Genomic DNA, 12,552 nt, shown 5'->3' with positions numbered 1-12,552 from the left:
TAATAAAATCCTAATTCTAATAGAATACTAACAATGCTCTAATTAGACCATAATAATGATAAGCAAGCTTAATCAAATTCAAAGAAACCTCAAAGAAATTTCAAACAAATAATAAAAATTCTTAAAGAAATATTAGAAGGATGACAAATATCACTCAAATAAATCGCAATTCAATCTTAATTTAATTCTAGTTAAAATCCTATTGAACTTCATTCAAAATTTAGGCCAAAACTAATTGAATCTTAAATCCTAATAAAATCCTAAACCCTAAATCAAACCCTAAATAAACCTTAAACCAAACTCCAACCAAATCCTAAATCAAATCCTAACCAAATCCTAAATCAAATCCTAACCAAATCCTAAACCAAGCCCTAAACCCTAAATCAAACCCTAACCAAATCCTAAATCCTAAATAAAATCCTAACCAAATCTTAAACCAGACCGTAATCAATTCTTAAATCCTAAATCAAACCCTAATCCAAATCCTAAACCCAAAATCAATCCCTAACCAAATCCTAAATCCTAAATCAAACCCTAATCCAAACCCGAGTAATTCCTACAATAGATTTAAACCACCATAACTAATGAATAATCCATTGATCTTAACTCCAATTTTGCACACTTCTAAAAAAATAAGTTAAAAACAAGTACAAAAAAATTGAAAAGGATCGAAGTTACCAAATTGATGATGACCTCAAAAATGTGCTCGGATATTGGCCGGCTCCTTCACCAATCTTGATGTCAATCTTCCTAAGCCAATATCTCTCCTTTACACCGTTCGATTGATCTCAAAATTCTCATATACATAGAAAAACAAGTATAATATCCTTTCACATAAGTTTCATTCAAATCCAACTAGTAGATTGTAAGAAATCTTAAAAACTTCTACTTGACCTAAAATTCTATTTTTTGAAAACTTGACCCACTCAAACCTCAATATTCCTCAATTCAATCGTTAGATCGAGCTCAAATTTATGACACCTATTAAACACAACTATAACCATAAATCCACAAAATTTCACCTATAGATCTATTACAAAACTCTTGAAATCATCCAAAATGTAAACCCTATTTTATTTCATAAAACCTATATCATACGAAACAAACCATTACTTTGCAAAGCTCTTATAAAGTCATATCAACTTCAAATCATCCAAAATCAATGCCTATAGAAATTCTATCCAATCTTCTTTGAAAACCCACTCTCCGATCTGCCAAAGAGTCTTGGAATCGTCGTCGAGACTCGGTTATATGCCTCAGGGTCTAATTTCGACCCTGGTTCATAACCGGTCCTCTCCGAATATCAACATCTAGTTTTTTTAAGTAATTTTTATTAGAATTTTACTCTTAACTTTCTTTTAAAGATGTCTATATTATTTATTTTTCCAATCTATCTTATTTTGCCTTATTTTTGGTCCTACAAAGTAAGTAGAAGCTATTTTTTCTAAAAGGGCAGTATTACTACTAAAAGTTTTACTACCTTCGTATCTATTATCCATATTTTTCTAACTTTTCTTTTAATTTGGCTCTTCTATAATAAGATCCATATTATTATCTTTCACCATATTGTCATGTTACAACACGACGTCCACCTCTTGTGAACTTGTGCATCCTCCAGTATGCACCATATAATCCAACTTTGTTTGATTCATATAATATTTTTAATGTTCTCATCTAATTCTTCTTCTTCATATTCGCTATTCAAATCAAAATCATCTTATTGTCTTAAAATATTTGTCTTTGACAAAGTCTTCTATATTTATTTATCTCTGCTTTTGTTTGAGTATCTCCACTTGCTTCTATTGTCATCATCCTTTAATCCAATATATGCAATTTTTTTCAAGAATCTTCCAATCTATTTTCTTGATAAATACCAAAAATCTTTCATCCTCTTCTAATGTTCCCAACTCTCATAATTCTTTTTCAATCATTTTTTTTCTTTTTAAAAACAACTTAAATCAAAGGCATTTATATCTTATAAATGTACCTCCCTTTTTATACCTCTATAGTCTTATTTTATAATGATACTTCTCCAAAATCTTTTTTTTTTCAATATAACTTAAATCAAAGGCACTTATATCTTATAAGAGTACCTCCCTTTTTATACTTCCATAGTCTTGCTTTACAATGTAACTTCTCCATTTTTATTTTTTTTCCAATAAAACTTAAATCAAAGGTATTTATATCTTGTAAATGTACCTCCCTTTTTATACCTCTATAGTCTTGATTTACAACGATACTTTTCAAAAATATATATATGTATATATATATAAATATATATATATATATATATATATATATATATATAATATAAATATATATATATATATATATATGTATATTTTTTAATACCAATAATTCCATTTATTCCACATATGCAAGTAGTTTGCAAATATCCTCCTTTGCACATGACCAAACCATTGACAAGGTACAAAATTTGAAATGAAAAGATTGAATTGAAACCTCTTCCACATAGCCACATATATCTTGCTTGTATCTTTTTTCTTATTTCTTTGATTCCAAGTCCCATTTATGATGTCTATATAATCTTTAAATCCATTTCCTTTGTCTTTATATTTGAAGATTTTTAGATTTTCAACCCTTGAATTCCATACTTGATGATAAACCTTATCTTTGTCAAAATCCAATTGTGTCTCCATTATATGTGAATTATCTATGTAACTTTGACCTTGGTCCAAAAGAAAAGTGCTCACAATTAACTTAATCATAGATAATGACTTAACATCCTTATTTTTTGTTCCATAATCTTCATTTACTATATAATCTTATATGACATCCTTCATATCTTCTTGAATGCATCCTTGTGAAACATCATAATCTTTTGTTGTCTCAAAGCATTATATAACCTCATAATATTGAAAAATCTCATACCCTTTCGAAATCTCATGTTCTTGAAAACTCTCATAACTTTCACAATAATCCTTTGTAGTTTCACAACCACATTTCGTATCATAACCTTGTACAATCTCATAACCTTCTTTATAATAATCATGTGAAAATTCATAACTTCTTTCATCCAACTCATATGTGGTCTCATAGCCATATGTAATTTGACTTTCATCATCAGATCCATTCATAATCCCACCACTTCTCACATCATAATGTTGTGAATTCATACAACCTTCATGATTATAACCTTCAATGGATCCATAATCTATTTTTTGTAAAGGTTCAACCTTAAATTCTTCAACATAATCCAAAGTATTAGGCAAAACATCCTCACCTCCTTCAAATGTAGAAAATGTCTTTTTATCACCAAGAGATTTTTTATCCAAATTGCCATCACTAACTTGTACAAACTTATTCAATATAGAATAGCCATAGCTTCCAACCCCATTGTCATTAGTTTTCAAATCTTTAATCTTTGCATTACCTTCAAATTTTTGAATACCTTGGCCTCCCATAGTAATAGTTTGAAAAGAATCTTTTTTCTTTCCTTCACCATCCTAAGTATAAGATCCAATTTCTTTTATCTGCAAAGAATTGGCTTCTCTTTTAAAGTCCCTCACTTGCTCTTCTATTTCTCTTTTTTTAAGATTAGTCCCTTGCATTGATAAAGATGACATAGAAGCCAAAGTAGAAGATTTCTTAGACCATATTGCAACTTCTTTAGCTTTTGCTTCTTGTTGCCTTACTAAAACAACCACTAATTCCTTCAACTTCTCCCAATTATTAGTATAATCACTCTCCGTAGACTCATCTTCAAGAAGCATGAAAACCTCATCTCCCAAGGCATCATCAAGACCATTTAAAAACAAATCTACCTTTAAAGCACCCAATGATCGTCTCTCAAAGGATGAGAGTTGATCAAATCTCCTATCAAATTCTTCTAAGAATTCATAAAGATCCATATACTTACTTGATTGCAACTCTACTCAATCCAAAAACTTTTGCTTAGTAATTTTATCCTCATTTCCATCAATAAATTCTTTCTTCAAAATTTCTTGAAATTTTGACCATGTTTCTACACCCCCTCTAAGCAATTTCTTCACTTGTTTATAAAATCTAGGTTCAATAGTCAAATGTAAGCTTGAAATCATCTTTGCCTCAAGGATTTGGCATCTCTCCATCTCACATGTATAAACTTACAAAAACTTAGTGATGTTGCATCCTTCAAACCTCCCAAATTTGTTGATGACTCCTTGCAATGCCCTTGTGATATCTTTTTCAATTACTTGCATTCTTTGTTGCTCCTCCATGAATATATAGAAAGCCTTAAAAAACTCACTAATATTTGATCCATCCATAATATTCGACCTATCCAAAAACCTTGATGATACATCTTAAATTTTGTTCTACAAGGATCAAAAATGTTCCTTGAAATACTCCAATAAATACCTTATGATACTTCAAAATGCTCCAACATATCTATAAAGTCTTATAATACTCTATGATAATCCAAATATTGCCATTGTATTTTAAGATAGCCTCCAAAGCTCCAAGAATTCAAAAGCTTCAATTCACATATCACCCAAAGCTCTTCTTCTAAATTTTTTGTCTTTCTTTTCCAAAATTCAAATAATCCAAGGAAACCAAATTCCTTCCACCTCAAGCGTTTCACGTTGGGTTCACCATATATATCGTATTATGTGAAGTCTTGCTTGAGAATGCTCCGGGCACCTGGATGTAGAAGGAAGAATAGAAATTGTAATAACAAAATCCTAATTCTAATAGAATACTAAAAATGCTCTAATTGGACCACAATAATGCTAAACAAGCTTAATCAAATTCAAAGAAAACCTCAAAAAAATTTCAAAGAAATAATAAAAAATCTTAAAAAAATATTAGAAGGATGACAAATATCACTCAAATACATCTCAATTCAATCTTAATTTAATTCTAGTTAAAATCTTATTGAACTTCATTCAAACTTTAGGCCAAAACCAATTGAATCTTAAATCCTAATAAAATACTAAATCCTAAATCAAACCCTAAACAAACCTTAAACCAAACCCCAACCAAATCCTAAACCAAATCCTAACCAAATCCTAAATCCTAAATGAAACCTTAACCAAACCTTAAACCAAATCCTAAACAAACCTTAAATCCTAAATCAAATCCTAATTCAAATCCTAAACCCTAAATCCTAAACCAAATCCTAGTAATTCCTACAACAGATTTAAACCTCCATAACTAATAAATAATCCATTGATCTTAACTCAAATTTTTCATACTTCTAAAAAAATAAGTTAAAAACAAGCACAAAAAAATTGAAAATGATCGAAGTTACCAAATTGATGATAACCTCAAAAATTTGCTCAGATATTGGCCGGCTTCCTTCTCTAATCTTGATGCCAATCTTCCTTAGCCAATATCTCTCCTTTACACAATTCGATTGATCTCAAAATTCTCATACACATAGAAAAACAAGTCTAATATCCTTTCACATAAGTTTCACTTCAATCCAAATAATTGATTGCAAGAAATCTTAAAAACTTCCACTTGACCTAAAATTCTACTTTTTGAGACCTTGATCCTTTCAAACCTCAATATTCCTCAATTCAATCGTTAGATCAAGCTCAAATTTATGACACCTATTAAACACAACTATAACCATAAATCCACAAAATTTCATCCATAGATCTATTACAAAACTCTTGAAATCATCCAAAATATAAACCCTATTTTATTTCATAAAATCTAAGTCATCCAAAACAAATCTTGACTTTGCAAAGCTCTTACAAAGTCATAACAACTCCAAATCACCCAAAATCAATGCCTATAGAAATTCTATCTAATCTTCTCTCAAAATTTACTCTTTAATCTACCAAAGAGTCCCAGAGTCATCGTCGAGACTCAGTTTTGTGCCTCAGGGTCAGATTTCAACCCTGGTTCATAACTGGCCCTCTCCGGATATTAACATCTAATTTTTTGAAGTAATTTTTACTTAAATTTACTCGTAACTTCTTCTTAAAGATGTTTGTATTATTTATTTTTCTAATCTACCTTATTTTGCCTTATTTTTGGCCCTACAAAGTAAGTAGAAGCTATTTTTTCCAAAAGGGCCATACCACTATGAAAAGTTTTACTACCTTCGTATCTTTTATTCATATTTTTTTACCTTTTCTTTTAACTTGGCTCTTCTATAATAAGATCCATATTATCATCTTTCACCATATAGTCATGTTACAATATGACATCGTACACACTATGACTGAGCTAGAAGCACCTTCTAGATAATGGCGCCATTCTTGAAACGAATCCACGATTGCAAGAAGTTCTCTGTCATGGATCTCGTAGTTGATCTCGGCTGCTGAAAATTTTCTAAAATGAAAAGCTATTGGTTGAAGTTTATTATCTGTTTCCATTTGTGACAATACAGCACTTAAAGCAAAATTTGATGCATCTATTTCCATAAAAAATGGCTTAGAAAAATCGACGCGATACAAGATTGGTGCAAAAATAAAGGTTGTCTTCAAAGCTTCAAATGCTACTTCTGCTTCTTGATTCCATTGAAGTTTATCTTTATAAGTCAAACGAGTAAGTGGAGCTACAACTTGAGAGAAATCTTTGATGAAGATCCGATAGTAGTTAACAAATCTCAAAAAACATTGGACATCTCTTATCATTTTGGGATCTTCTAATCCATAATAGTTTGAACTTTCTTAGGATCCATCATAAGTCCATCATTTGAAATGATGTATCCTAAGAAGTCGACTTGAGTAGTGTGAAATATTCACTTTATTATTTTGGCATAGAGTCGTGCATCTCTTAATTTTTGTAATACTTGGCGAACATGAAGTTCATGTTCTTCTGGGTTCTTAGAATAGATTAAGATGTTGTCTAGGTAACATACAACAAAATCATCTAAAAAGTCCCAAAAGACATCGTTCATTAGATGTTGGAATGCTGCTAGTACATTTATAAGTCCAAAAGACATGATGTTGTATTCAAAATGTATATACCTTATTCGAAATGCAGTCTTCCATTTATCTCCTTCTTTGATGCATACCAAATTATATGCTTCCCATAGATCTATTTTTGTATAGATCTTAGCTTGATTCAACTGATCAAAAAGTCCAGATATTAAAGGTAGCGGGTACTTATTTTTGATAGTGATTTTGTTGAGTCTTCAATAATGAACACACATTTGCAATGATCCATCTTTTTTCTTCACAAATAAAATTGGAGCTCCTGCTAGAGATTTGGAATAGTGTATGAAGTTTTTGGCCAACTTCTCTTCAATATACTCCTTGAGTTTAGCCAATTCATTTTGAAATAAATTATAGATTGATCTAAATGGCGGTTGTACTCCTTCTTGAAGGTCAATTGAGCAGTCATAGGAACAATGTTCTAAAAGAATATCTACATTTTTTTTCTCAAATACATCTTTAAAATCTTAATATTGGCTTGGAATGCCACTTAAAGTCTTTCCACCAATAGAAAAAAGTGTGGCATAAATGACACAAGGTGATCCTTCTTTTGCAGCATGCAAGAAAGCACTTGCACCTACAAATATAGGTTTAATTATACTAGACTTATGACTTTCTACTTGATTAACTACACTCTTAGTTATACTTTCAGAAAAGTCAAGACTACGAGAAGTCCAATCTATTTTAGGATTATATTTCTCTAGCCATGATAAACCTATAATGATTGGATTAGAAAGAGATCTAATGATATTAAATATTATAAAGCTACTATGACCATTAGTTACTATTTCTATAGGAAGGGTTTCATGAGTAACATCTCTTGAAGACAATGGACGACCATCTATGACTTCTACTTGAATATATTTAGTTTTTTTTACTAAAAATATACTATATCTTTTAGCAAATTTTTTATCTAAGAAACATGTTGAGGCTCCTGAATCTAGCAAGGTAGAGGCTTTGAGATGTTTAGGTCCTTGAATAACATTTATCGTAAAACATGGAGAAGGTTCTGAAGAGAGGATAGGACCTTTGCTAGGCGTTGTACAAGGTTCCAGCAGCACGGTCCCTATTATAGTTGAATAAATTCGTTTTCCAACATGCTATCTTCTTTGATTGCCGTACTCTTCATTTTATGGTTGCGTCGCTTCTTTCGACAATGTTAAGTATTGTGCTTAGGTTCTCTACATTATAAGTACGATCCTTCTTGACGACGACGAGTCTTTTCTTGCTCAGTAAGAGGTTTAAAACGCACTGCATCAATTTGCATATCCTCTACTTTCAAATGTATATATTGAAGAGGTATTGGTGTTGCTATTGAATTATAATAATATTGAGGTCTATTTGTACAGTTCTCAGATCGGAATTCAAAAAGGTGATTGTCGTACTTCATAGCAAAGTCAATGGCTTGGCTGAATGTGTGAGGATCAGGTAAGTTGAGCATTAATTTTTTTACTTCATATTATAATCCATAGAAAAATTGGCTAATAAGTGCAGCATCATTCCACTTGATATCAGTTACAAGTTATCAAAATTATAAAGCATATAATATTACTAATCGATTGCCTTGTTGTAAAATATGGATCTTATTGGTTGCAACATGAATTGCATCATGTTCTCCATACGTAGAGCAAAATTTCGTTAAAAAAGTCTCTAGATTATTTAATATTATATCTCGTCGTTGAAGAAAAGATGAAAATTATGATAATACTGAACCCGAATGAAGTGTACTAATGAATCTAACTTGCAATCCTGAAGTTGGATAGCTTTGGGGTTGAAGTTCAATCACATGTTGTACTTGATTGATAAATCCTCAAAACTTTGATTTGGTGCCATTAAACTTCTCGGGTAGGACAATTCTTGGTTCTCTAACACTCGAAGGGTGTTCCACCATAAAAAAAAGGGACATGATTTTGTGCAGATGTTGAAGCAAATTCAATCATTTCTATATCTTTACTTCCTGCCAATCTTGTTGCTCCTTGTGGTGGTAAATTGAATTGATGCAACTTAAGCATTAATTCCCTCAATTGCTCTTGCATTTGTGCCATTGCACTCTTCATTTCAACAAGTTCTGCCATGATAATACTTAGAAAAGAGAAGATGTCTAATATTACTCAAGACAAATAGAAGAGAGGACTTGAGAACCAAGAAAATACTAAAGACAATATCAGTTTAGAAGAGGGTAATCCCCAACTTCTAATATGCTTATGTCTTATCAAGAAAAAGGAATAATCCACTCTTAATCAAGATTAGATAAAGCTCTGATATTGTAGGTGTACCCTTGTCAATCTGTCAAGGACAAGAACATACTAAAGATAAATAAACGAGTGAGACTTCTTTCAAAGAAAGATGACAAAATAGAAATAACTTGATATATATATTGAGAAAGAAACAGGAATGGCTATTGTCAAAAAGCCAAAAAAACTAGAAACCCTTGAAACTAGACTGGAAGCAAGAAAGGAGTTGACAAGAGTGAAGAAGGCTTCACTCTTGTCTCTATATATACTATCTAACTAGGGACTACGTGGCGACATTCTATAAGACCTCCAATATGTATTGACTTTGTAGGACACATGTCTTGACTTACAAGGCAAGTTTTTCTACATGTGGGCTATATAGTTAGCTTGGTCTTCAAGCTAATAACATGTGTGGTACATGGCCAACTTGTTGACCACATTTTTAATCCCAAAAAGTCAATTAAAGACACCTATAAAGTCAAAATAATGTCTATGAAGCTTCTAGAAAGCTTTTATATCAAATACTATAGAATTAACTTACTTTTACCTACTTTTACTTACTTCTATCTATTTATATATGTAATTATTAGCTTACATGCATATGTCCATAACACATAGTACAAAATATACCATTTTAGTGAAATAATCTACAATCACGAATATAGAATCATATGAATTTGAAATTGGAAGATCTATGATAAAATCTGTAGAGACAAAAGACCATAGTTGTTCTAGTATAAGTAATGGTTGAAAGAGTCCATAAGGTCGATGAAGAGGAATTTTTGATCTTGAAAAAATATCACATGTCTGTACAAATTCTTTAACAATCTTCCACATTTGAGGCTACTAAAATTCTCTTGACATAAGCTCCAAAGTCTTATTATATCCAAAATATCTTGTTATAGGGAAATCATGAAAAGCTTCAAAAGCATGTAATCATGCTTCTCCTTCTAGAATATATAAGTGTCTTTTGAAATAGAGTAGATTCTCCTTAAACTCAAACTTGAAAGTATCTTAAGACTTAGAGGAATTGTTTTTAATATCATGAACAAAAAGATCTAAGAACATACTTGCTTGGATCTACTTAAGAAAAGTGAAATCAATAGTTAATGTTGATTTCATTGCTCCAAGATGAAATTATTCTAGCTTAAGTAAAATTTTCTTTTCTTAGTAAAAAGTTACTTTTCTTTCTTTAGATGTAAGATAAAAATATCTAAAAAGGGCATCAATTAAATCTTATTATTTTTCTGGCCAATAAATGATATTGAACTTTAATCTTAACAAAGACATGCTCCAACGAGCTTAGTGATGATTCAAAACATGTACTGATATGAAATACTTGAGGTTCTTATGATTCATATACACAATAACTGGACTTAAAGTACCTTCTAAATACTAATGCCATTTTTAAAAAGAATCTATGATTGCAAGAAGTTCTTTGACATGGATCTCATAATTAATCTCAATCATTCAAAATTTTCTTGAATAAAAAGCTATTAGATGAAGTTTGTCATGTACTCCTACTTGTGATAAGATTGCACCCAAGACAAAGTCAGATGCATCTATCTCTATAAAAAATACTTTAGATAAGTCAACATGATGCAAGATTGGTTCAAAAGTAAAAGTTTTTTTTAAAGCTTCAAATGATGCTTCTGCTTCTTTATTCTACTCGAGCTTGTATTTACAAGTTAAGCATGTAAGTGGTACTGCAACTTGAGAAAAGTTCTTGATGAAGATCCAATAGTAATTGATAAATTTCAAAAAGCATTGTATATCTCATATTGTTTTTAGAATCTTCATGTCTATGATTGTATGAACTTATTAGGATCCACCATTAGATCATTGTTTGAAATGATGTATCCTAAGAAGTCAACTTAAATAGAGTGGAATACACACTTTTCTATTTTGGAGTACAATCCTACATTTGTAAGTTTTTATAACACACAATGAATATGAACTTCATATTCTTCTATGTTCTTAGAATAGATTAAAATGTCGTCTAAATAATAGATAACAAAATCATCTAGAAACTCACAAAAAGCATCATTTATAAGATGTTGAAAAGTAGTTGGTGCATTCATGAGTTCAAAAGGCATGACATTATATTCAAAGTGTCCCTACCTTGTTCAAAATACAGTCTTCTATTCATCTCCTTCTTTAATGCGGATCAAATTGTACGCTCCTAATAGATCTATTTTTGCATAGAGCTTAGCTTGATTTAATTAATCAAGAAGTCCACATATCAAAGACAGAGGATATCTATTCTTGATGGTAATCTTGTTGAGTCCTTGATAATTTACACTATTAGCAGTGATCTATCTTTTTTCTTTATAAATAAGATAGGAGCTCTTGCAAGAGATTTTGAACAGCGTATGAAATTCTTGACCAAGTTCTCATCAATGTACTTCTTTAGTTCAGCCAACTTATTTTGTGATAAATTATAGATTAGACCAAATGGAAACTGAGTTCTTTCTTTTAGATCGATTGAGCAATCATATAGATAATGCTTTGGAAGAATATTTGTATTCTTCTTCTCAAAAATATCTTAAAAATCTTGATATTGACTTGGAATTTCAGTTCAAATATTTCCATCATTTAAAATAGATATGGCATAAATAAAAAAAAGACGATCCTTCTTTTGCAGCATACAAAAAAGCTTTTGTACCTACTAATATAGGTTTGGCTATAATAGACTCATGGCTTTCTACAGGATTAGAAAAAATATTAATGATGTTTGAAGAAAAGTCAAGTTTACAAGAAATCCAATCTATCACAGGATTATAGTTTTTTAGCCATGATAAACCTAAAATGAGTAAATTAGACAAAGATCTAATTATATCAAAAATTATGTAACTATTATGACTATTTATTACTACATCTTTAGGAGGTATTTCAGAGGTAACATTTCCAAAAGATAACAGATGACTGTCTATGACTTCTAAGCATACGAGTTTAGTTTTTTGTACTAATTGTATATTATGACTTTTAAAAAATTCTTCATCTAAAAAAGAAGTTGAGGCTCTTGAATCTATTAAGGTAGAGGCTTTGTGATTATTAGATCCTAAATGCACATCTATTGTAAAATAAAGAGAGGATTTTGAGGAGAAAATAGGACCTTTATTAGGAATTGAACAAGATTCTAGCCGCATTGTCTCTATTGTAGTTGGATAAATTTATTTTACGATATGTTTTCATCTTTCATAGCATTACTCTTCATTTTATAGTTGCATCATTTCTTTAGATAATATTGAGCAGTATGCTTAGCTTCTCTATAATATAAACATAGTCCTTCTAGACGACAACGAGTCTTTTTTTATTCAATAAGAGATTTAAAACATACTCCATCAATTTGCATGTCTTCTACTTCCAAATGTTTAAATTGAGAAGTCGTTGATGTTTTCATTGAATTGTAAAAACGTTGAAGT

Source organism: Physcomitrium patens, chromosome 11 (assembly GCF_059467195.1).
Source record: "Physcomitrium patens ecotype Gransden chromosome 11, ASM5946719v1, whole genome shotgun sequence".
Lineage (NCBI taxonomy): Eukaryota > Viridiplantae > Streptophyta > Bryopsida > Funariales > Funariaceae > Physcomitrium > Physcomitrium patens.
Note: the sequence above shows the minus strand (reverse complement) of the source record.